Source organism: Panthera tigris, chromosome B4, assembly GCF_018350195.1.
Source record: "Panthera tigris isolate Pti1 chromosome B4, P.tigris_Pti1_mat1.1, whole genome shotgun sequence".
Taxonomy (NCBI): Eukaryota; Metazoa; Chordata; class Mammalia; order Carnivora; family Felidae; genus Panthera; species Panthera tigris.
The window spans coordinates 123353484-123376063 of NC_056666.1; the positions used below are offsets into that span (position 1 = coordinate 123353484).

Sequence of the window (22580 nt, forward strand, 5' to 3'; positions counted from 1 at the left end):
CCACCCAGGACACCATGTCACTTATTTGTCATGCTTCCTGAGGCATGTGGCTGTGAGAGTTCCTAAGATACTTCTTGTTTTTGGTAATCGTGACCATGTTGAAGAGTACTGGTCAGGTTTTTTTTTTAATAGAACGTCCTTCAACGGCACGGTAAAGTGCCATTGCTGTCACATCATGTCAAGGGGACATACTTTCAACGTGACTTATCACTGTTGATGTGGCCTTGATCACCAGGCTGAGGTGGTGTTTGTCATTTCTCCATTGTAAAATGGTGCCCCCCCCGCCCCCCTTCCGCACTTGTGCTGTGGGAGGAAGTCATTGGCTATAGCCTACATTTAGGTGTTCAAGAAAATGAAAAAAATTTCTTTTTGCCCATACTTTTATTCAGCACTTCCCACACCCTGCATCTTATTAAAATCTACTCCATTTCCTTCCTTTTTTTTTTTTTTAAGTAAACTCTACGCCCAACGTGGGGCTCGAACACATGACCCTGAGAACAAGAGTCGCACGATCCACCGACTGAGCTAGCCAGGCGCCCCCAAATCCACTCTATGTCTTTTCCACCACTAGATTGTAGTTTTCTTCTTGGCTTATTTGTGTGAACACTGTAGGTCAGGTGGCCAAATTGTTTGACATTGGGGATCAGCTCCCCCGTTTCCAATCCGTACTCTAATTCTGTATTCTGTCATTCGTCATTGGGAAGCATTCACTGTGCATATTTTGAGAAGTGCTGAGTTGTGAGTAATTAAGGCCTAGGAAGTTCAAGTACAGATAACAAAAGCTCACCCCTCCACACACACCCTTCTCATGTGCCGGACACGGTATTAGCACTTAACGTATGCTGACTCGTTTCATCCACACAGGAGTTCTCTAAGGCAGCTGCTATTATTATGCTCGTTTTACAGATGAAGAAACTGAGGCACAGAGAGCTGCAGTGCACTGGGAACTGTTGCCCAAGGTTACACAGGTAGCAAATCGAGGGCCGGGCGGGAGCATTTAGAAAGCAAGAAGTTATCTGCGTGTTTGCTAACCGTTCTTTCCTCCTGCCCACGCTAGCTGACATTTCCATTCATCACCTTCTTCCTATGCTAGCAAAGAGCCCAGGCTTTGGCTCCTGTGTTTATTCCTGGCTTCAGCGCCTAGCTGCTGTGTGACCTTGGGCAACTTGTTTCCCTTCTCTGTCTCTGCACCCGTGAAGGTGTGGGTAGTAACATTTGTGCCTCCCCGAGACGTTCTGATAAAATAATGCATCAAACTTAGTATTTATCATATATTGCAGATGCCGCTGCCATACTTTCTGAATTAAAGTAGGGAGACGTGGATGCAAACTACGTGTCAGTGTGGGGACCGGAGGATGAACTATTGAAAATAGGGCTTGTCTCCTAAAAGTGGGATAGCTGCACAGTGGAATAAGATGCTCAGGAAGAAGGTGGAGGTGTGAGGGAGGGAGAAAGCCAGAACAAGTCAGGACGTTGTCATTCAGGCCCCCCAAACTGTCAGCTGTAATAGCAGAATATATAGCAAAGCATAGATTGAAGGACTTGGGTCATCTTTTCAGACTTTTAAATATCTAAATATGGGAATAATATATTTGAATCGACCTATTTTTTTTAAATGTTTTAATTTTTGAAAGAGAGAGACCGAGTAAGAGCAGGGGAGGGGCAGGGAGAAAGGGAGACACAGAATCTGAAGCAGGCTTCAGGCTCTGAGAAGTCAGCAGAAAGCCCGACACGGGGCTCAAACCCACGAACCGTGAGATCATGACCTGAGCTGAAGTTGGACGCTCAACTGACTGAGCCACCCAGGTGCCACTGAGTTGACCTGTGTTTTAAAATTTCTTATAATTTAGGATCCATGAGAAGAACATAGGTAGCATCTCGGATTTAGGGGAAGTCACCATTTTTAGTTAAGAACCATCAATTCCTAGACTTTTTTATTGTAGCTTTGCTTCTATCAATAGCTCTGGCAGGCAGCTTTTTGGGGGAGAGCCATATTTTCGCAAAGAATGAGAGAGAACGTGTGAGCGTGTAGAAGCTAGAAATCCGGAGCCAGCGGGCTATACGGGCAGATCTCTGGTGCCCTGAGGCCACTCTCCTGTCCTCCCCTTTCCTCACCTGGATGCTCTTGACTCCGATTCATGCCTCAGCAAAATCAGAAGCAATTGACACGTGTCAGGGGCCCGTGGGGAAAGTTGCAAATGGGTAAATCCGCAGCGCTCCGTCTGGGAATGCGGAGGCTCCATCCTCTCTAATTACAAGGCTAATGAGCATTGGAGACAAGGGCTCCAGGTGGCCTGTGGTGAGCCAGCAAGAATTTTGATGCCCTAAAATGGCATGCGTTTTCATTCCGAAACATGGTCTTCTCGAATGATGTGTGTGTTGAATTGAAGGAATGGAGGGAACACTAAACTTTTCCTCTAAGATTTTGCTCCCTATGTTAAGGCTGAGGTCAAGTCAGAAAAATACTTCATCTCTGGGGAATATTATCTCCAGCAGCCCATTTTGTTTTTTTGTTTTAAACACAGGTGTGCGCACACACACACACACACACACACACACACACACACACACACAGAGTTTTCATCTGCCCTAGTCATGCTGTCCTTGTTTGGTGATTAATTGGCAGTCTTTGGCTTTGCCCCAGGGATGGAAATATCCTTGAAGGTCACCCGTGTGGAGTGGTGTCAGCCCACGGAGTGATTCATCACATGTCTGAGAAGTTCACGTCTTAAATGACAATCTACCTTAACATCTCTTCTGGAGGGTTCCTTCTCGGTGCTTACAAGACCCTTTTCTCTAAAAGCGCTCTGTGTTCAGCTTGCATGTACGGTTCTTTCTTTTCACTCAAACAAAAATAACGAGTGTTCCCTTTTTGATTTCTTTAAGCCTCCTTGTCTGACATTTATGAAGTGGTTCCCTTTAACGTTCTAAAAATTTCCATGGTGGCCCAGTGGATGTTCTGAAATAGAATTTTGGCCATCGCCTCTTCCTTTCAAATCCCCCCGTTGAAGATGGGATATTTACTCAGAGTGCATTTGTCTGATGTTTTAGGGACACATTTGTCCTTGGCTCCGCTTCTTGGGTGACTTGGGAAAACAGTTGAGGAAAGGGCAGCGAAAGTTATTTCAGGACAGCTGATCTGCAGGGGAAATAACTGTTTGGGGAGTAAAGATGATCGGACGCCCTGCTGATATACCGTAAGTAATAGCTGGATAATAATATCATGCGTTTTCCTTTCTAGCGACTTGCATGTGTTATTCTGTTTGCACCATCTTGGATGTGAAGGATCAAGCTGGGATTAACAAGTAACTTCATCTTTCCTTAACTGAGAAAAGTGCGAAGTGCTTTTGAAATGGTAGTGTAGAACGTTGTGGAGAATATGCTAACATTTGTTTTAAAAATAATCCACGTGCAGCTGCCATGGAAAACAGTATGGGGGATCCTCAAAACTCACACGTAGAATTACCATATGATCCAGGAATTCCACTTCTGGGTGTAGACCTCCCCCCTGAATATGGAAAGTAGGGACTTGAACAGGTATTTATATATTCATTTTCATAGCAGCATTATTCACAATAGCCAAAAAGTAGAAGCAGATCAAACCGTCCGTCAAGAAACAACTGGATAAACAAAAGGCGGTATATACACACAGTGGAATATTACGCAGCCTTGAAAAGGAAGAAAAACATTTTTTTAAAGATTTTATTGTTAAACAATCTCTACACTTGACATGGGGCTGGAACCTACAACCCCAAGATCAAGAGTCATATGTTCTACTGACTGAGCCTGCCGGGAGTCCCCAGAGGAAGGAAATTCTGGCACAGTCTGTGACATGGATGAAACCTTGAAGACATTACGATAAATGAGGCCTCCTCACAGAAGAACAATACCGTATGCTTCCCTTTATGTGTGGTACCTATGGGGGTCAACTTCCTAGAGACAGAAGCTAGAGAAGGCTGGTTGCCAGGGGGCAGGGAAGAGGGAAAGGGGAAATAGTGTTTAATGGATACAGAGTTTTAGTTTGGGAAGGTGAGAACGTTCTGGTGATGGATGGTATTGATGGTGGCATGGCAAGGTGAATATTTAATGCTCTGAACTGTATGCTTAAAAATGGCCAAAAAGGGGGGCACCTGGATGGCTTAGTGGGTTGAGCGTCCGACTTCGGTTCGGGTCATGATCTCACGGTTCGTGGGTTCAAGCCCCGTGTCGGGCTCTGTGCTGACAGCTCAGAGCCTGGAGCCTGCTTTGGATTCTGTGTCTCCCTCTCTCTCTGTCCCCCGCCCCCTGCCAAAAGAAATAAAAATGAAAACATTAAAAGACAAAAAAGAAAATAATGGCCTAGTTCAACCAGAGGGACGGTGCCCCATGTCAGCGTAGAGAAATTAGCAGATTGGTAGGGAGAAGGGAGGGTAAAGGAGAAGGTCTCTTGCTGTTGTAGAAACCAAAAGTTTGAGCTACAGTCATGAGCTGTGGTGGTCAAAATCCTTCTCTGGAGATAACGAATTAGGTACTTTTCGTTTTGGTTTCTCAAAATAATAAGGAAGTCCTTTCCATCCCCATTCGAATCACTCCCAGTGAATTTCTATCGGGTGGTTATTGGTCTTTCCCCGGCCGTGGTGTGGCGTAGAGGTGTGCTGTCGTGTTGATTGTGGATGAAAATCGGGGAGGTGGTGTTATGAGATCCGGCAGGTGTGGTGTCCTTGTTCTGAGGACTGAGAGTCATCCGGGAGGGGTGTGCACTCCTTTTGGCGTGGATCATCTCTGTGGAAGGCAGGAATCCCCCAGAACTGGGTGCAAATCCGGCCTGAGCATCCTTGCTGTTATCCTGTAGAGTGAAGGAAAGAAAAGGACTCAAGGCAAGTTTTCTTATAAAATTTTTACAAAATTAATTCATTGCCTTCTTGAGTTCTGTCATGTTGTCATGAAGTTTAAGGACTCTGAGTGAATGAATGGCCTCTGGAGAGCAGGGGAGGCCCCCTGCCTTTGCCGATCTCAGGCGCCCTGACCCTTGGAGCTGATCCCGTGTTCCAGCATTCCTTTGCGGGGCCTGTCCCGGAGTCCTTCGGAGAATGAATGCGGACTGTGTGCCGGTGAAGGATGGCGGAAAGGAAGCAGGTTTTTGAGAATAACTGCCCTTGTCTCTTGGTTGGGCACGCGCTTGGCTGATTAGTTGAATATCTAAAAATCTGTGTTCACATATAGAACAAAATGGATATGAAGATCCCTAATCTTTTAACTTTTTTCTTTTTTTGAGAAGGAAACTAATATTTACCGAAGGGAAACTCTGTGTTCTAACTGTGTTATTTCCCATAGTTCTTGCAAGATCTGGTGAGACGGATAACAGCAATAATAAGGAACACTCATTGCAAACAGAACTGTGTCAGGCTCTCTTCTAAGTTTTCTGCGTGTTAGGATTTACGGATTGACTCCCCTGAGCAGTGCTCTGAACAGAGAGAGAAGAGCTCGGGTGGCTGAGACACGTAAAAGTGAAGCAAGGCATCCAAGATTATACTTAGTCAGTGACAGAGGCAGGACTCCCAGCTGGCTCCTGGCTCCAGAGCCCAAGCGTGTCCTTACCCGTCGCGTCAGAGATGAGGAAGCATGGTGTGAGTTGCCCCAGGTCGTGGAACCCTAAGTGGTCACGTTTATTTCTCAGTATTTCCCATTTTTCAGGGAGAGTAAGATGTTTAGCTTTCCTTCCCAAGTTTTTTTTTGTTTGTTTGGTTGGTTGGGTTTTTTTTACATTTATTTTGAGAGAGAGACAGAGATAGAGGATGCACAGGGCAGGGGCAGAGAGAGAGAGAGAGAGAGAGGGAGAGAGAGAGAATCCCAAGCATGCTCTGTGCTGACAGTGCAGAGCCCCCGACGCGGGGCTCGCAATCATGAACCGTGAGATCGTGACCTGAGCCAAAATCAAGAATCAGACGCTTAACAGACCGAGCCACCCAGCTGCCCTTTCCTCCCCAAGTTCTTCTTAGCGAGCCGAGCCGGGGTTCCCTGAGCAGCCCAGAGTGCCCATTTAGAAAGCTCTGGGATTTGATTCAACACGTGTTGAAAACAGAATTGAACTGGAGCCCCAGAACGGGGTGTGTGCAGCCCCCGATGATCTTTTGTTCCAGGGCGGGGAAAGTTCCATCGTGTCAGGCTCCTGCGGGCTCCTGTGGCTGCCTCGGGCGGACCATCTCTTTTCTCTTTAGGACAGAACAAAACAAAGGGGACCAAAAAGTCCAAGACAAAAGTCAGGAGACAAGTGGTGGTAGGACCAGCCGTGTTCCCTTTGGGTAGCTGGCTGTTGCTCAGGGTGTGAGCCCGAACTTGCCATGACACACGCAGCCCCGGGCTGTGCCTTTTGGAACAGGGCCTCCAAAGCACTAGTTGAGAGGTACTTAGATTTCCAAACCAGATGACGTGCTTCGCAGAGCAGGATTTTGCTTCTGGCTTGTGTCATCGAGACACCCGAGAACCAGGTAGAGAACTTCACTTTTTCTGTTTTACGAAATTATGAATAATAGAGTAGTCAAGTCTTCTGGCCACTCCAGCGACTAGTAATGTTTTTCTTCCTGTTGCATCTTGGGAGGAATACCAGCAGTTTGCGGTGGGGATGCCAGTTGGGGTTGGAATTTCCTGTGATGGGGGAGTAATTGGGAGGCTACAGATGGGAAGATCTTCTCAAGCAACAGGTACAGAACATAGCAAGGCAGTCCCAGAAAGGGTGTGTGTGTGTGTGTGTGTGTGTGTGTGTGTGTGCACAGTTCCAGGCAGATAGGCCAGGAAGATGGTCTGATTGCCAAATGGATCGGAGCCCGAGTCTCCAGGTTTTCAAGTGGGTAATTGGAACAGGAAGGTGCCAAACACAGGCCTGCTGGCACCAGGAGCGGCGAGGTTTTCCGTTCAGGTCGGATAGTCTCAGGGCTGGGATGGGTGCATGTCAGTTAACAAATCCAAGCACCTGATATTCTGCCTATGATCGGGGCTGGGGGTCAGAGAAGAATGAGCACACAGAATTTCCATTCCTGAGCAACAGAAAGTCTCGGGCTAGAAGGTGAAAGGGTGCCACGATGGAGGGTAGTACAAGCCAGGGTAACGAAGCAGTAAATTGTGTGGGTTTGCTTCTCTAGTGATGGTATCTCTGACATAGTGCTCGGGCTCTGCAGTCAGAATGCTTGGCTTTATATTCTGGCTGTGTGGCCTTGAGCAAATTATTTCATCCTTTTGGGCTTCCATTTCCCTATCTATAAAATGAGAATAATTATAGGAGTGACCTCATGAATTTGTTAGGAGGATTAACTGGTTTTCCTTCTGGATAAAAAGAAAAAGGCCCTGCCCTTGCTTCTTGCTTTTGGATGTGGTCTCGATACCTGGAACTGTAGCAGCTCTCTTGTACACATGAGGCAATGAGCATGAGGGGAATGGTCAGTATGCAGAGGGTGGCTGACGAGGGTGGTTGGGATCCTTGACACTGCCGGGTGGCCAGGCTGGTGCCTCCTTCCAGACTTTCTTAGGTGAACCATTGCTGGTTGGGTTTTCGGTTACTTGCAGCCAAATGTATCTTCACTGCTACAAATTTATTGCTAGACTATAAACTCATTGAAGGTAGGCAGTGACTTACTCATCTTGGAACTCTTAAGGAGAACCCAGCAGAACACCCTGCATATAGTAGGTACTCACTGGTTGGAGATGGATGGTTGGAAAGAGGGAAGGAGAGAAGGAGACAGGTAGAGTGGCATGCTGGTAAATATTTAACTATTAGCTTTCTGCGGGAAAAGCCCTGATTTGTAGGGGCACCCGAGTGGCTCAGCTGGGCAAACACCTAGGTCTTGATTTCAGCTTGGGTCATGATCTCAGGGTCGTGAGATGGAGCCCTGTGTCGGGCTCTGTGCCGGGGGTGGAGCCTGCTGGATATTCTCTCTCTCTCCTTCTACCCCTCTCCCTTATGCGCACGCTCGGTCTCTAAAATAAAATAAAATAAAATAAAATAAAATAAAATAAAATAAAATAAAATAAAATAAAGTAAAGTAAAGTAAAGTAAAGTAAAGTAAAAATAAAAGTAAAAGTAAAAATAAAAATAAAAATAAGAATAAAAATAAAAAGTACTGATTTGTAGCATTTGCCAGTTTCCACGGTGTAAATATCCCCACTGTGGCTGATTGCCAGTTACCAATGTAGTATCACTGAACTCATGTTTGGGAAGAGATACATTCAATCAGCTCTTGATGAGCTCGTCCAGACCAGCCCTGGCTCACCACCGGAGGGATGCAGGGAAAAAAGGAGAGAGAAAAGGGAAGGGAAGGTTCTGTTAAAATTAATAGTAGTAATGATGATAATAGCAATAATAATATTTAAAGTTTATCGAGGGCTTACTCTGTGCCAGGTGCTGCCCCAAGACCTTCTCAGTGGTCTTCTCGCACCTCCCAGTGCAGAACTGGGTCACAGTGGCTCTTGCTAGCTGCAGGAGAGCCGAGGAAAAGTGAACAGAGGGGTGTGGTGGGGGTGAGTGTGCTGTCACTGAAATAGACCATTCATGTGTCATTCTCTAGAGCTGGGCCCTTTGCCTCTCTGAACACAGGTGGGCATTTGTTGGCAATGAAGGACGGCTGCTCGATGGGCAACCAAGAGTGTCCAAAAGGGTAAGACTTTCCAAGTAGAATGAGTTATTTTTCAGATACCCAGACTGCCTTTTCAGCAAAGTTAACTAGCCCCGTTATCATCAAAATTACAAAATTCTTCCCTGCCTTCCTTCGTGCCTGTCCTCCACTCCGGACATCATACACTGACCTTGTCCTTCACAGTGGAATGAATAGTTGGTATTCTCAACCAGATACCAACCACAGTGATAAATGAGTTGGGGAGAAAGGAAATGAAAACACGACTGCGCTAAAGCCTCCAGAAGAGAACACCAGCGCCCCCAAGGTGCACGTTCAAGGCACTTGAGTTGGTCTGTGAAGTCTGGCATGGGGCCGGGGTGGAGACTGTCTGTGGAGAGCGAGGTGGGGAGGATGAGGTGATGGGGATGTCTACTGCAAAATTCCTTCCTTGTGAGGTCAGCTTCCTTCTTTACATCCGTCCTCGCCGGGCAAATGGCTCACACCACAATCCAGACTTATCATGTGCCTCCGGCAGGTGGAAAATATATAATAAAGGAAAATGCCAAAATTATTGGGGCCATTGTTGGGGACAGAAGGCAAGAACTATTTTGAGGGTGGAGTTTTCTGTATCATCTTAGGAATTTTTGCAGATTTTATATCCAGGTGTCAGTTTCTTTAAAAAACAAACAAACAGATTATAAGTGATTTACCGTTCTACTTCATCAGAAGCCCAGAGAGGAACAGCAAAGGCAGAGGAGGAGAAGATGTGAGGAGATTAATGAAGCCGTTCAGAGGACTCCCTGTGATGGAGGAGCCTAAGCTCTGTTCCCCATCCAGTTGACGGGGACAACGATGAAACGCTGGAAGACCCGGACTGTGCCATGCAGTGACGGCTCACTTCCGTTGGAAGAAATCTCCGGAAGAGCCGAGATTGGAAGAGGCGGTTATCTCTCAGCGGGCTGCATAGTGCACACTGGGAGTCAGAGCTGATCCCTACCTGACCCCTTTGGACTGTTTGTAAAACCGATTTAGAAGCACCCACTCAGGGGGTGCCTGGGTGGCTCTGTCGGTTAAGCGTCAACTTCGGCTCAGGTCATGATCTTGCAGTCCCTGAGTTCGGGCCCCGCGTCGGGCTCTGTGCTGACTGCTTGGAGCCTGGAGCCTGCTTCGGATTCCGTGTCTCCCTCTCTCGCTGCTCCTTCCCCACTCGTGCTCTGTCTCTCAAAAATAAATAAACATCAAAAAAAAAATTAAAAAAAAAAAAAAAAAAGAGGCACCTGCTCAGCCATTTTTGAGCCGACACCCAGGGGAGCATGGGTTGAAGTCACAGTTCCTTTGGGCTTTTCCTGTATAGAACCTACAACCCGCGGCAGACGAGCAGCGCTGGTCCTTTGTTATTTGTCGTGTTTTCCCCTGGATCAGCTGGCATCGTCCCACCTGGTCAGTCCTGTTGGGTTGTAAAGTCTGCAGTGCTCTAAGTTAGCGAGCAAGGTCTGGAGAGTCAGTCACCAGCCAGATGCTTTGGTCTTTCTTTACACAGCATGGAAAATACCGTGTACTTTTACTCCGCCCTGAATATGGCTGGTTCTTCTAAGGCCGGGGTGGGCAGACCTTTTCTTGAGGGCCGGGGAGTAACCATTTTACGGCTCTGGAAGTGGGTGGGAGCGGCGCACGCTGTCACAACTGCTCAGTCGTGCAGGCCGTCGTAGAACAAGTCCATCCACAGGTGAAAAGTGGGTGAATGGGCATGGCTGTCTTCCAGTACAACTATTTACAACAGCGGCCAGGGGGCCAGGGAGGGATTGGGCCTGCAGGCCACTGTTTGCCAGTCGCTGTTGTAAGGGGTCAGAGATGGAACGGAAACCTGTCGCTTGCCAATGTGGGTGAAGGTGCGTTGTAAAAGTCGATGCGTTATCGTGCTACGAGGCCCTTCCCCGCCGGAAATTAGAGTGAAGCCAAAAGGGGTCATCAGACCCCCTCTTATCCTATTGGTGGTGATGTGGGGGTGAATCAAAGGCGTGAAGGAGGCAGAGAATGTCTTCAGGTCACTTTAATGACATCACTAGTCTTGCCTGGATGACGCAGCCCCCGGAACTCCCAGCGACACGGCGTTGGCATGACCCGTGTTGGCTGGATGGCCAGCCACAGGTTAACTTCCCCTCCAGGACTTTGCTAAAGCTTTCCTTCTCTTATTTCCTTCATCCTTCTAATAGTCTCGGTAAAGAGGATAATATGGTGAGTGCCGACAATGCCCATTTGAGACCTATTACAGCTTATTTCTCAGCAATTTTCAGGCTTTGGCCTTATTGCAAAAGCAGCCTATTCTCCTACCTTGAAGTGTGGGTTGGGATTCACTGGCATTTCCTCCCAGACTGGGAAAGCTCTGTGAACAGAGGAAAACAGTTCTCAGTTTTACAAATACGATTTTTGGACAGACTTTCAACGGGAAAGATGAACACTCAACTCCACGCTGCACAAATATTGTCACATTAGGACCCGGGAGAAGGGCGGGGTCAGACTGGCATCTCATAGGCCCACACGGAGGTGTTAACAGCTCCAAGGGCTGACGGTGTGGTTCCCGTGATTCCCGGAGGAGGGGCCGGGAGCAGGGAGATGACCCGTCTGGTGTCGCCTTGCTTTGCAAGCAGGTGTTGGTTGTTGATTGTTAGAAGTGGTTCAGCTCCACGTCACGAAAACCCTGCTCGTGTTCCTGGAATCACCCGGTTTCAGTCACTTTGAGGTCTCGCAGGAGGAAGTGACATGACCCCCCTTGTTTCCTGGCCTGTGCTGTGCCAGCGTGACTTAGCCGGGTACCCCGTGTAAGGAAAGGCTAGATTTACATATTTTGCTAATTCTAGCTGTCAGATTCCTCGAGGTGATTTAATGGTGGGGAGGCCCAACGAGTGTGAAGGGTATTTTTAGCTAAGCTGTGTGGGTTTGATAGCCTTTTGGGGACCAGTAATGGAATCCGGAGCTCCCTGGTGAGGCTGTGGGGAAGCAGGGAGGTGGAAGGGGGCTGGAATTTGGGTGACTTGACCCTGAGGTGGGCTGCTTGTCTCCTTTCAGTCAGCCTGCTTTCCAGGGTGTGAAGCTAACACCCTCCCTGCTGCCTGGGTTGGGGAGGCCGTCTGGGTTGATGAGGGGTGCAGTTGAAGTTGGAAATTTGATCTGCAGGGTGTTCGTTCATTCATTCATTCATTCATTCATTCAACAAACATTTTTTTGGGTGATTTAGACCAGTTTCTCAGACTTTTCATGTGTGTACAAATCATCAGGATTCCTCTCCCCACTATGACTATAGATATAAGGCACCAAGCACAATACCTGGCATGGCCATCGGTCCTCGAGCAATGTTAGCTGTGACGACCAAGGTGACGAAAACAGTGATGGTGGTGGCCGTGGTGGTTTAGGAGGGAATGCCTAGCTTTTCAGGGAGGGCTTCACATAGGAAATGCCCTTTGAGCTGAGTTTCATAGGCAAGTAGCAACTCCTCTGGGCAGTGTATCAGTTATCAATGCTTTGTAACAAATTAGCACAAATTTAGCAGCTTAAGACGGCACACATTTATTATTACATAGCTTCTGTCGGTCAGGAGTGTGGGCACGGCTTAGATGGGTCTCGTGCTTCAGGATCTCCCACGGGCCGCCATGAAGATGGTGGTTAGGGTGGGGTCTCATCAGAAGGCCCGACTGGGGAAGGATCTGCTTCCAAGCTCATGTGGTTGCAGGCGGGGTTTGGTTCCTTGCAGGCTCTCGGACACAGGGCCTCAGTTCCTTCTGTCTGTGGGCTGGAGCTGCCCTCAGTACTTTGCCATCTGTGCGTCTATATTGGACAGACCCCAACATGACAATTTGCTTCATCAAAGGTGAGAGAGTGATGGCAAAATGGAAGTAATATCTTATGTAACATAGCCACAGAAGTGATGTCTCCTCACTGTCACCGAAGCGAGATGCTAAGCCAGCCCATGTTCAGGAGGGAAGGGAGATCGCACAGGGCTGTAAATACCAGGATTTGGGGGTCGTCGAGGGGGGTCACCTTACAGTCTGTCCACCACAGAGGCAAGAGGGGCCCCGGGTGGGAGAGGAGGGAAAAGCTGAGCAGTGGGAACAGCACGTGCAGGTGCACAGAGGTGCAAGGGACCAGGTGCTGTTGAGGAGGTGCCCTTTTGGATGGGTGTGACTGACCAGAAGTCACAGTGCGGTGGTTGGAGGTGAGAATGGACCAGGAGCAAGGACGCACGGGCCCTGGCACTGGCACCACTCTTCCTGATGATGACTGACAGTAAGTCCCTTGCTCTCACCTTCCATTTCCTCTGCTGCCTGAGACAAGAGCAGGAGTTTTCACCTGGGTGCCAGGGAGCTGGGGTGCCACAGAGGAATCTCAGGGGCTCCTGGTCAGGATGGGGGGTTGGGGGAGGAAGCATTGCGCCCTTCCCCACCAGAGCAGCTCTGTTTCAATCTCGGAGACGGGCTTTTCTGCCCAGGGCTCTCTTTTAATGGAAGCTTCCATGACTTAACCAGGTTGCCTTAATGCCTAGCTGCTCTTGGAGGGTCCTCCTGTGCTGGTCCCAGGTGGCTCTGTTAAGGGTTCGTGTGGGCTTGCTTCAAAACCAGAGAACCTTCGATCCTGAGTCAGTCAATTACATTGAGTGGCATGGTTTTTTTTCCGTACAGAATTAGCAGTAGGAGGGGCTCGAGTTGAGGCTGTACTGGGGTTGCTGGGAGGTGGGCCACTGAATTGTTAGGAAATCCAGGGTCTAAGCTTGTGATCAGAACTGTCTGTTTCGTTCATTTGTCCACTCAGTAGCCGATGTGTTTGTTCGTTCAATGTGCCGTCAGCCACATAGCGTTCAGTGTCATCGTGGGGCCATCTCAGGTTCACCCTCAATGTGTTTCGTTAATGCTGAGCATCTGGGATAGGAAACTCCAATCCCGGCTACGTTAGAGAGGCAGGTAATAATTCAGGTTCTACTTGCCTTGTGCCTCACTGTCTAGAGGAGGGCAGAGAAACTGTTCCTTTGCTATCACTACATCAGGGTCATTGTCCCTTCCTTTTAAGGGACCCAGTGAAAAGGAGTATCTGTGGGAGAATGGGGACTAAAGATTAGTAGGGTAAGGAGGCCTTGACCCCTAGGAGAGGGAAATATGTTTTTGTAATAGGGTTTCCACTTGTTAGACTTATGGGTTAAATTCCACTAATCTGGAATGACCCAGAAAAAAATCGTTTGCTCACTTTCTGGACGGGTGGTACCCACCTCTCACTTGTCCTCTTTCCCTCTCACTTCCTGCCTTTCTCTTCGCATATATATTTCATAATGTTTACTTATTTTGAGAGAGAGAGAGAGAGAGTGCACAGATGGGCAGGGGAGGGGCAGAGAGAGAGAGGGAGAGAGAGAATCCCCAGCAGGGGCTGGATCCCACGACCCGTGAGATCATGACTCGAGCCGAGATCGAGAGTTGGTCGCTTAACCGACTGAGCCCCCCAGGTACCCCATTCCTCTCTGTATATTTTTAACTTTTATCCATGATGCTATTCTTTACAGGACTCAGAGTGACAGCTGGTCCTAGTTTGGGAACTAACTGCCACTAACGAGCTGTGGGACCTTGGACAGGTTGCCCAGCCACCTGGAGCTCAGGTGTGGAGGAGGGGGTTGGGACCCATGAACTCAAAGCCCCTCACGACCAGGCCTGGAAGGCTGGATTCTATGTGACTGCTGTGTCCGGAAGCATTAAAATTCATTGTCTTCCCTGGAGCCAACTCTCGCTCCATTAAACAGCTTGTCCCTGAGGCAGATGGTGTTGGCAAGGGGCCTGTCCTCAAGAACAACAGGTTGGGGGCCCGGCAGGCTCACAGAGGAAGTCTCTGGGGAACCCCAGCCTCCCTGCTGCTCTCTGGGAGGGGGGTCCAGGGCCCTCTCAGCCTGCTGGACGGGAAAGGAGCCCTGCCCCAGGGAGGAGGGGTTCCTGAGACAGGGACGGGGGGGGGGGGAGCACTTCCAAAGGCTGACTTGGGATCCTTGGCAGGGCTGGCTCCACTCGCCGGGGTCCCAGAGGTGCAGGGTGTGGAGGACCTTCCTGGGATGAGCTTTGGAGGGACAAGGAAGAGTCCCAGAAAAGAGGAGTCCTGGCAATAGCATCGATCTTATTTCTCTTCTGTGCAAATTAGCTAAGCATATATCACCGATAATACCCCGGAGAGCATGGCGCCCCATTTTACAGAGGGGAAACTGAGGCTCACAGACCTCAAGGAACCTGTTCCACGAGGGTGCTGGAGCTAAGATTAGAAGCACATGTTCCTTTCCAAAGCCCCTCTCTTCCGTGGCCCCCAGCTGAGAGGTCGAAAGAGGGCCAGAGGGGAGGGCTCTCCATGGTTCTGGAGCTTAGGTGTTGGGGGGGTTACTTTCCTAGGGCTACCAGAACAAATTACCACAAACTGGGTGGCCTGTCACAACAGAAATGTATTCTGTCACACTTCTGGAGTCTAGAAGTCTGAAATCAAGGGTAGATTCCTTCTGGAGGCTCCGGGGAAAATCTTTTCCATGCCTCTTTCCTGGCTTCTGCCAACTGCTGGCAATCCTTATAGACACATCTCTCCAATCTCTGCCTCTGTCTTCACATGACATTCTCCCTGTGTGTTCTGTCTTCACATTGTGTCCCTCTCTGCATTCCTGTGTCCAAATTTTCCTCTTATAAGGATGCCAGTCATGGGATTAGGACCTACCCTACTCCTGTATGACCCGATCTTAACTTCATTACGTTCGCAAAGACCTCTGTCCAAATAAGGTCACATTCATAGGTACCCAGCAGTGAGGACTTGGACATATCTTTTTAGGGGAGCACAAGCTAGCCCCCAGTAGGGGAGACAGCTGTGAGGCAGGAATAGGCAGAGAGGGGGTAGGGTACATGCACAACTCGGACCCCTGAGGTTGGAGTGGCCGGCTTGTGGAGGGCCCGTGGCACTGCCACAGACTTTGAACTCAGTCCTGGACTAGGAATGGAGTGGGGGGGAGGTGGCTCTCGAAGCATCTGAAGCGGGGATGTGGGTGTCAGGCTGGCACTGCGAGCTCTGGGAGGAGGATGCGTAGGGCAGGGACAAGAGGGGCTCTGGGCGCCACAATGGGCCTTACCTAACAGCCCTGCGGCGAGCCGGGCCGAGCCCAGGCGCTGGCAGACAGGTGAGAGGCAGGGGAGAATGGAGAGGGATGTAGGTAGCTGAGTAGGCAGAGCTCGCCCTTGAAGGGAGGGCAGAGGGGAGAGAACATTCACTGAGTGAATCGGGGGAGTCCGTAGAGAGAAAGGGAGCACTTCTCCTAGAAGCACCAGTGAGCACGGGGAGGAAAGTCCATGAGGTCTCTCCGCCCCAGGCCCTTGGGGTTTGTCTCCCAGAGAATGTAGGAACTGGACTGCTTAATCTCGCAGCTTCCTCCTGCCTCTAACATTGCAGGTTTCCTGGGATTCCAGGAGCGCAGGCTGTGGCAGTCCCAGAGGGCTTCCCGGGGGAGGTGGCGTTGGCTCGGGGCAGGACAGCAGGGAGCGGTGGGAGGGCCTGTGCACCGGCCCAGGGTTGCTCCGCATGCGGTTCCTTCTGCAGCTGGGAAAGGACCTGCTTTGACGAGCCCACGAGCCCCCCCGGATAGCGGTGGCTCCTGCCCTCCTGTCACGGGGATGTGCAATTACTGTCCCTCATCAATATTTTAGTCTCCGCTTTCACAGAGCAGCTCCCTCCGCCTTTCTGTCTTTCTCGGCAGCTTCAGGGAATAAAGGGAAGACCTGACACGTCCCAGCTGGTGGGCCTGCCAGAGCCGGGCCGCAGGGGCTCCCGGAGCCTTGGCGTCTGATGGCGTGGCTTCTGGAAACAAAGCACCCAGTCCCTCCACCTGCAGATTGGGAGCTGTCATGCCTGTCCCCTCTCTGCCTCCCACCCCCCTCCCGAAGTATGTGAAATTAATTCCGTTGTGCTGTCAACCTTTCTTTACCCAGAAACTCTTCGTGCCAAGGCCTCAGGCGCCAGGAGCATCTCTAATAGAGACTTTTCAAAAAATTTTCCATGTCGTTGCCCGAGGTGGGGGTGGGGCGGTGGGTGCAATGAGGGAAGGCGGTGCAAAGGTACAGACTTGCAGTTAAAAACCAACTCAGTCCTGAGGATGTCGTGTCCAGCATGCTGACTGTAGTTAATAATACGGATGCTAAGGGACCTTAGAAAGGTGCTAAGAGGGCAGATCGCACAGGTTCTCATCACAAAAAAAAGAACTTGTAGCTTTTGAGGGACGTTAACTAATTGCGGCGATCATTTCACCCTATCTACAGATACCGAGTCGTTATGTCGTGCAGCGGAAACTAATGTAATACTATATGTCCGTTATATCTCAATTAAAAAAATAGAGAAAGTAGTTTTTTATTTTAATTTTTTTTAATGTTTATTTATTTTTGAGAGAGGGAGAGACGGAGTGCAAGCAGGGGAGGGGCAGAGAGACAGAGGGTGACCCAGAATCCAAAGCAGGCCCCAGGCTCTGGGCTGTCAGCACAGAGTCCCATACGGGGCTCGAACCCACAGATGGTGAGATCACGACCTGAGCCAACGTCGGAAGTCAGATGCTTAACCGACTGAGCCGCCCAGGCACCCCCAGAGAAACTATTTTTTTTTAATGGTTTTAAGCTTCTGTGTGGGGTGACTGCTTCCTAAGCAGGAGAGTCACATACTCAGCATAAAGAAACCGTGCCATTAGATTCTTCGTCTGGTGTCAGTGCGGAACCCTCATCTCCTGCGAGTGGACAGTATGTGGCTGAGGGCAGGGCTTATATCACACAAGTTTGGGTTCCCCGCTGGGAGGGGTGGGGTGGGGGTGGGTGGGTATGTGGTTCTGTGGTTCCTCAGGGTCAAGCAGGAGGGTGGGGGTGGGGAAGCACTCCCTGCTTCTGGAACATGGTGGCTACTCTCTCTTCTAGCACCCTCGGCCTTGGACACCTCTGTAGGCATCTTCCTCTCAGCTGTGAACTCACAGACAGGAACATTGTCTTGGCTTAGAGAGGTGGCTTTTTAGTAGACACTTAAGGGATGTGAGGGAGTGAGCCATGTGAAGTCCTGGGGGGACACCAAGGATAAAGGCCCAGAGGTGGGAATGAGCTTGCCATGTTAGAGGAATGGTATGGCTAGAGTGGGATGGGAGAGGCAGGCAGGGGGTAGATCAAGCAGAGTCTTCAAGGTCAAGGTTTAATTGGTTACAATCTAGGTTAGCGGTGATCTGGATGCTCATCAAAGGCCTTTAGAAAACTGAACTACTCTTGAAAAAAGAGGGCAGTTGTATTCACGTCATTCTACTCAGCATTCTACATTTATCCACGGTTCATACACAGAAAGGTATAGCTGTTAGAATTAGTCTTAGGAATTCAACATGGCGGAGAAACAGTTGCGCCACTGGTGGGACTTATTGTGCCCGTAAACAAGGATCAGCACCAAGAATGCATCTTGAAATCGGGGTAGGTTGGGGTGGCTCAGCAGGCTAAATACCTGTTACTTTTGGTGCTTTACAGTTGGGTAGCAGGAAAGTCACCAGGACTCGCATTTAGAAGAAGGTAAGGTTTTCGTTCCAGTTTGGCCCCGTACCAACTGATCTTGGATGAGTCATTTGTCCTCTCCAAGCTTAGTATCTGCAGCTGGTGTCCTTGTGGTGCTACTCCGTAATGCAGAAGAAAACCTTTTATAAACGGTCACCACTATCTGAAAGGAAGGCATCGATCCTGCATTATAACCCGTCTGTTAGACCTTCTATTCAGGGGCTACAATTTATACATCCTGTGTCTTTTGGACTTGAAGAATGCCGGGGTATTAGGAGGCGCTCTTTGAATTTGTCGTGAACTGAAATCTGCTGTGATCAGCGGTGTTCCTTGGGGGACAGAGCCTGGAATGGAAGTGTCCCGTAACTTGGAAAAAGACCCCTAGAATGGGAGCTCAGACACTCTGTGGGGCTGTGTGGCTTTGAACAGATCACTTAACTTCCCTGTGGTCCTTTCCCCCAACTATGAGATGGGTAAGATAACTTTACCAACCTCACCTGGTGCTTGTGAGGTATAATTCTGATTGCTGTCACTGGTTCCCCAAATAGCAGTGGCTTATAAAAGACGGAAGTTCGTCTCTCACAACAGTCCTGCCATGGGCTGCTGTGGTAGTTCCATGGTGTCAGAGGCCGAGATTCCTTCCATGTTGTTGCTCTGTAGTCGACCTTACCTGTGTGGTCCAAGATGGCTCTCCGCCATATCGCTTGTCCTCCAGGGCTGGCTTGTCCTGGAAGTTGACACGGTGCTCCTGCTCGTGTGCTATTGGCTGGAACTGGGTCACGTGACCTACTCTCCGCCAGGGAACATAAGAACTGTGGTCTTTATTGTAGATTATTGTAGATGCCCGAGTGCCCGACGCCGTTTCTAATCCCGTGTAAGAAAGTGAGATCATGGGGCGCCTGGGTGGCGCAGTCGGTTAAGCGTCCGACTTCAGCCAGGTCATGATCTCACGGTCCGTGAGTTTGAGCCCCGCGTCAGGCTCTGGGCTGATGGCTCAGAGCCTGGAGCCTGTTTCCGATTCTGTGTCTCCCTCTCTCTCTGTCCCTCCCCCGTTCATGCTCTGTCTCTCTCTGTCCCAAAAATCAATAAACGTTGAAAAAAAAAAAATTAAAAAAAAAAAAAAAAGAAAGTGAGATCACATTTTGGGGGGGGACAAGTCACGTCCCCGCCACAGCCCAATAAAAGATGTTTCTGGACCTTGAAGTGGAAATGATTCATGGGTCACGGGCAGCTTGAATTGGACATGATTTTACTCTGCTGGAATCTTATAGAAACAGTTTCCCGAATTTTCTGTTTTCTTGTGATCGTCATTGAATGCTTGCTCAGCAACAGCCATTGTGTTTCTTCACACGCACAAGTTCCGGTGAATCTCCTCAGCAGCCTTATGAGGTATGCCCCATCTTAAGGCCCATTTTTGAGCTGGGGAGACTGAGGCTTAGGTCAGAGGAAAGATCTGAACTCAGATCTGTGGGACCGCAGAGCACGTACTCTCACTATTGCATTCTGCTCAGTCTTTGGTTCTTCTGTCCCCTCCCGGCTCTCGGCTCTTGGGGCCTCATTTCCAGGAAGTCTGTTGATGGGGGGTGGGGGGGGATGGCCCTGGGCCCTTCCTGACAGTCTGCTGTGGTGTCATCTGTACAGAATAGAATCTATGGGCAGCAATGGGCTTTGAAAGTCGGCCCAGGGGTGACTCGAGAGGGTCACCTGTCCGGGAAGGTAGAGTGGCAGGACCAGGGGCCCTGGCTTCAGGTGGATGGATGTCATTTGGAAATAACAAATCAGCATGGGATTCAGGCTCTGAGTGGCTTAGGGTCACATGAGTGCTGGGGGAAAATGAGGCCGTCTTCCCTTTGCTCCGTGGTCACTCTGACAAGAGGCAACACAGGGCCCACGCAGGGCCACGCAGAGTCTTCTCTGGTCTGTCTGGGTCTGCCCATCTCTGGCCCTTTCTGGATCAGAGCAGAACTTTAAAAGTCTCCTCTGGCTTCGGTGACTGTGCTTTCCTATTATTTTGGAAATTGGTCAGGTTTAGTGGGTTCAGAATTCAGATACATTTGCATATTTCTGAATGATATCAAATTAATTACCCAGTGAAAGGTTATTGTATATCCTGGTTTAGTTGCAGAATTTCAGAGCTCAAGGGCACTTTGGGCGTTACCGAGTCCAACCTTTATCTCACAGAGGAAGATGCCGGAAGACCAGAGAGGTTGCCTGGCCTACCCAGGGTCACACAGCTAAGTTGTATCAAGGCCCCATCTTTGGACATCCTACTTGAGCATGAGGAGGGACACTGCTTTGTGAATTCTCACACCTCCGACAGGCAGGAGAAGTGTTAGTGTGCGGCAATTGAGCATTTGTCGGCTTTCTGGCGCCTTCTTGAAACACAGAATGGGCTGGAGAGGCATTTCCAGCTCTCTACTCTAGATTTGCTTGACATTTTGGTGCCTTCGTTTCCCCGTCTGTAAAATGGCCACGGTAGTCATACAACACACCTTGGAGAGGGTGCCTGTGAGGTTTAAGTGAGTTGATAGCATCTAATTTGTTTAGACCACGTCCAGCATGAAGTAAACACTCAAAGTGTTAGCTGCTGTTTCTTCCATTCTAACCCTTTTCACACTCCCTCGTGGGACTCTGTGCTCCTTAAAAAACCGTAGAGGTCCTTGTCTTTCTCCTGTGTTTGCACTTCCTGAATCACATCACAAGCTTAAGACCTGTTTGCCTTGATTATCTCCACTGCTTTTTGACGTGTATTATTCAATGACAATATTCTCTTCTTCCGCAAGTTGGATTCCAGCTTGTTCTAGCTACCCAGAACTTGACTTTTGCCATGATTAATCGGCACCGTAGAAACCCAGCTGTGTTAGGCTCGGTGTGGCCTGGTGAGAGTGGTGTTCTGGATCTGGTGGGACCTCTGTGGATGTTGGTTCTTGGTGGGTTTTAGCACATATAAGGGGCTCTCCGATGGCTGTTGGGTTGTGGGTCAGGAAGGACCCAGTGTGGGCTCTTTAGGGTTTGGGGACGTACCGGGGGCTGGCGGACGTACCTCGTAGAGTGGTCTCTCATCAGGTCCTGGTTACCTGCTGCATGAGGGGTTCAGAGGGCCGCTACTGAGGTGAGAGGGTGGAGGAGGTTCTCAGAACAGTCATCTGAGACCCTATACCTGGAGACACTGAGGCGGCATTGAGGACGAGGCTGGCTCAGACAGGAAGGAGATCCCGCCTTCCAGGGATGCTGTCCGGCGGGACCGGATCTCCCTGCAGCCTCCCCACCTTTCTGCAGTTCCGCTGAGCAGCAGACCCCAACGCAGGGTGGGCCTGGGCCTGGCTCCCCTGGGGACCTCCTCTGTGTGTCCTTCTGGTTCAGGGGACACAGTGTTTCCCTTTGCAGATGGGCCCATCTGGGGCATTACGTTCTAGCATCCAAATGCTCAGGCTTGGATCCTAGCCCAGCAGCTGTGTGGCTCCCCATCTGGTGCCTGGAGCCACGTGTGAAATAAACATACCTTGAAGGAATGAACGAACCGTGTGTTGCCTTGGGCAAGTCACTGAATCTCTCAGTGCCTCAGTTTCTTACCTGCACCATAGAGATGATAGTACTCACTTCATAGTGTTGTGGAGAGGATTCGGCGAGGTGGTGTTTCTGAAGCCTGAATCATGGTGCCCCCGTAGATGGCGGGTGTGCAAAGGATTTAGCTGCTCTTTTTAGGATGGTGTTCCTGTCACCCCTGACTGCTCAAGGCTTTTGGAGCCTGGTTCCCTCTCCACGTTAAGCGCCGTCGAATCCTACCCACTTTCTCCCCAAGTCTGCCTAAGGATGGGATTGTGCACCATATGGGAACCCGTGATCCTTTTGCCAAGGTGTTTCGACCCCTCCCCGCAACAAAATGTCTTTCACCCCTGGGGGTGGGGGGCTCTGATGGTGGGGACTTGAGGCTTCCCGTGGCAAATAGCGTCAGTACTTAGAACCAGCTGCGGATATGCGTCTAACCCCCACCCTGCAAGGGACTCCAGAGACTGCCCTGTACGGCCCCTGTCTTTTTTTTTAGGACTTTAGTAAATTGCCTACTGTGTGCTGTGTGGGGCTCAGAATGCCTCTGCCCCAGTAGCAGGACTCCCTGGCGCCAGCCCTGGAGGGGGTCTGCGGGCAGCAGGGACTGGGTCGGGGGGAGGGCAGAGGGAAAGTGTGAGCACACCAGGGCCCAGGGGGATGGCTAATTAGGGCGCTCCGCAGTTGGTCATTTGGTGTTCTTCCCGGCAGTCCCTTGAGATTGGGCGGGTCCCCAGATCATCTCTGGGATATGAAGGAGCTCAGCATGCCATTCTCTCCTTGAGCAGCTATGGCTGCTGGGGAGAGATTGGGAATGGTCGCCCAGGAGTTGGGACAGAAACGTCCAGACCCGTGTGGACCGAGTTTCTCAGAAGAGCGGGATGGGCAGCGTGGG

At 49.9% G+C, this 22580-nt stretch overlaps 1 protein-coding gene across 6 annotated transcripts in view; it reads left to right on the top strand.

Moving 5' to 3' along the window:
- Positions 1–22580, top strand: part of CHST11 (carbohydrate sulfotransferase 11) — a 262006-nt gene that overhangs the window by 72576 nt on the left and 166850 nt on the right. Inside the window, exon 2 of one of the 6 annotated variants that reach the window (XM_042993070.1) lies at positions 3052–3197. The exons of 4 other annotated variants lie outside the window; for them this stretch is intronic. The gene's annotated coding sequence lies outside the window, so the exon portion shown is untranslated. Of the gene's footprint in view, positions 1–1799; positions 3198–22580 lie in introns of those variants that run through there. One more of the 6 variants, XM_042993069.1, reaches the window with a different exon arrangement.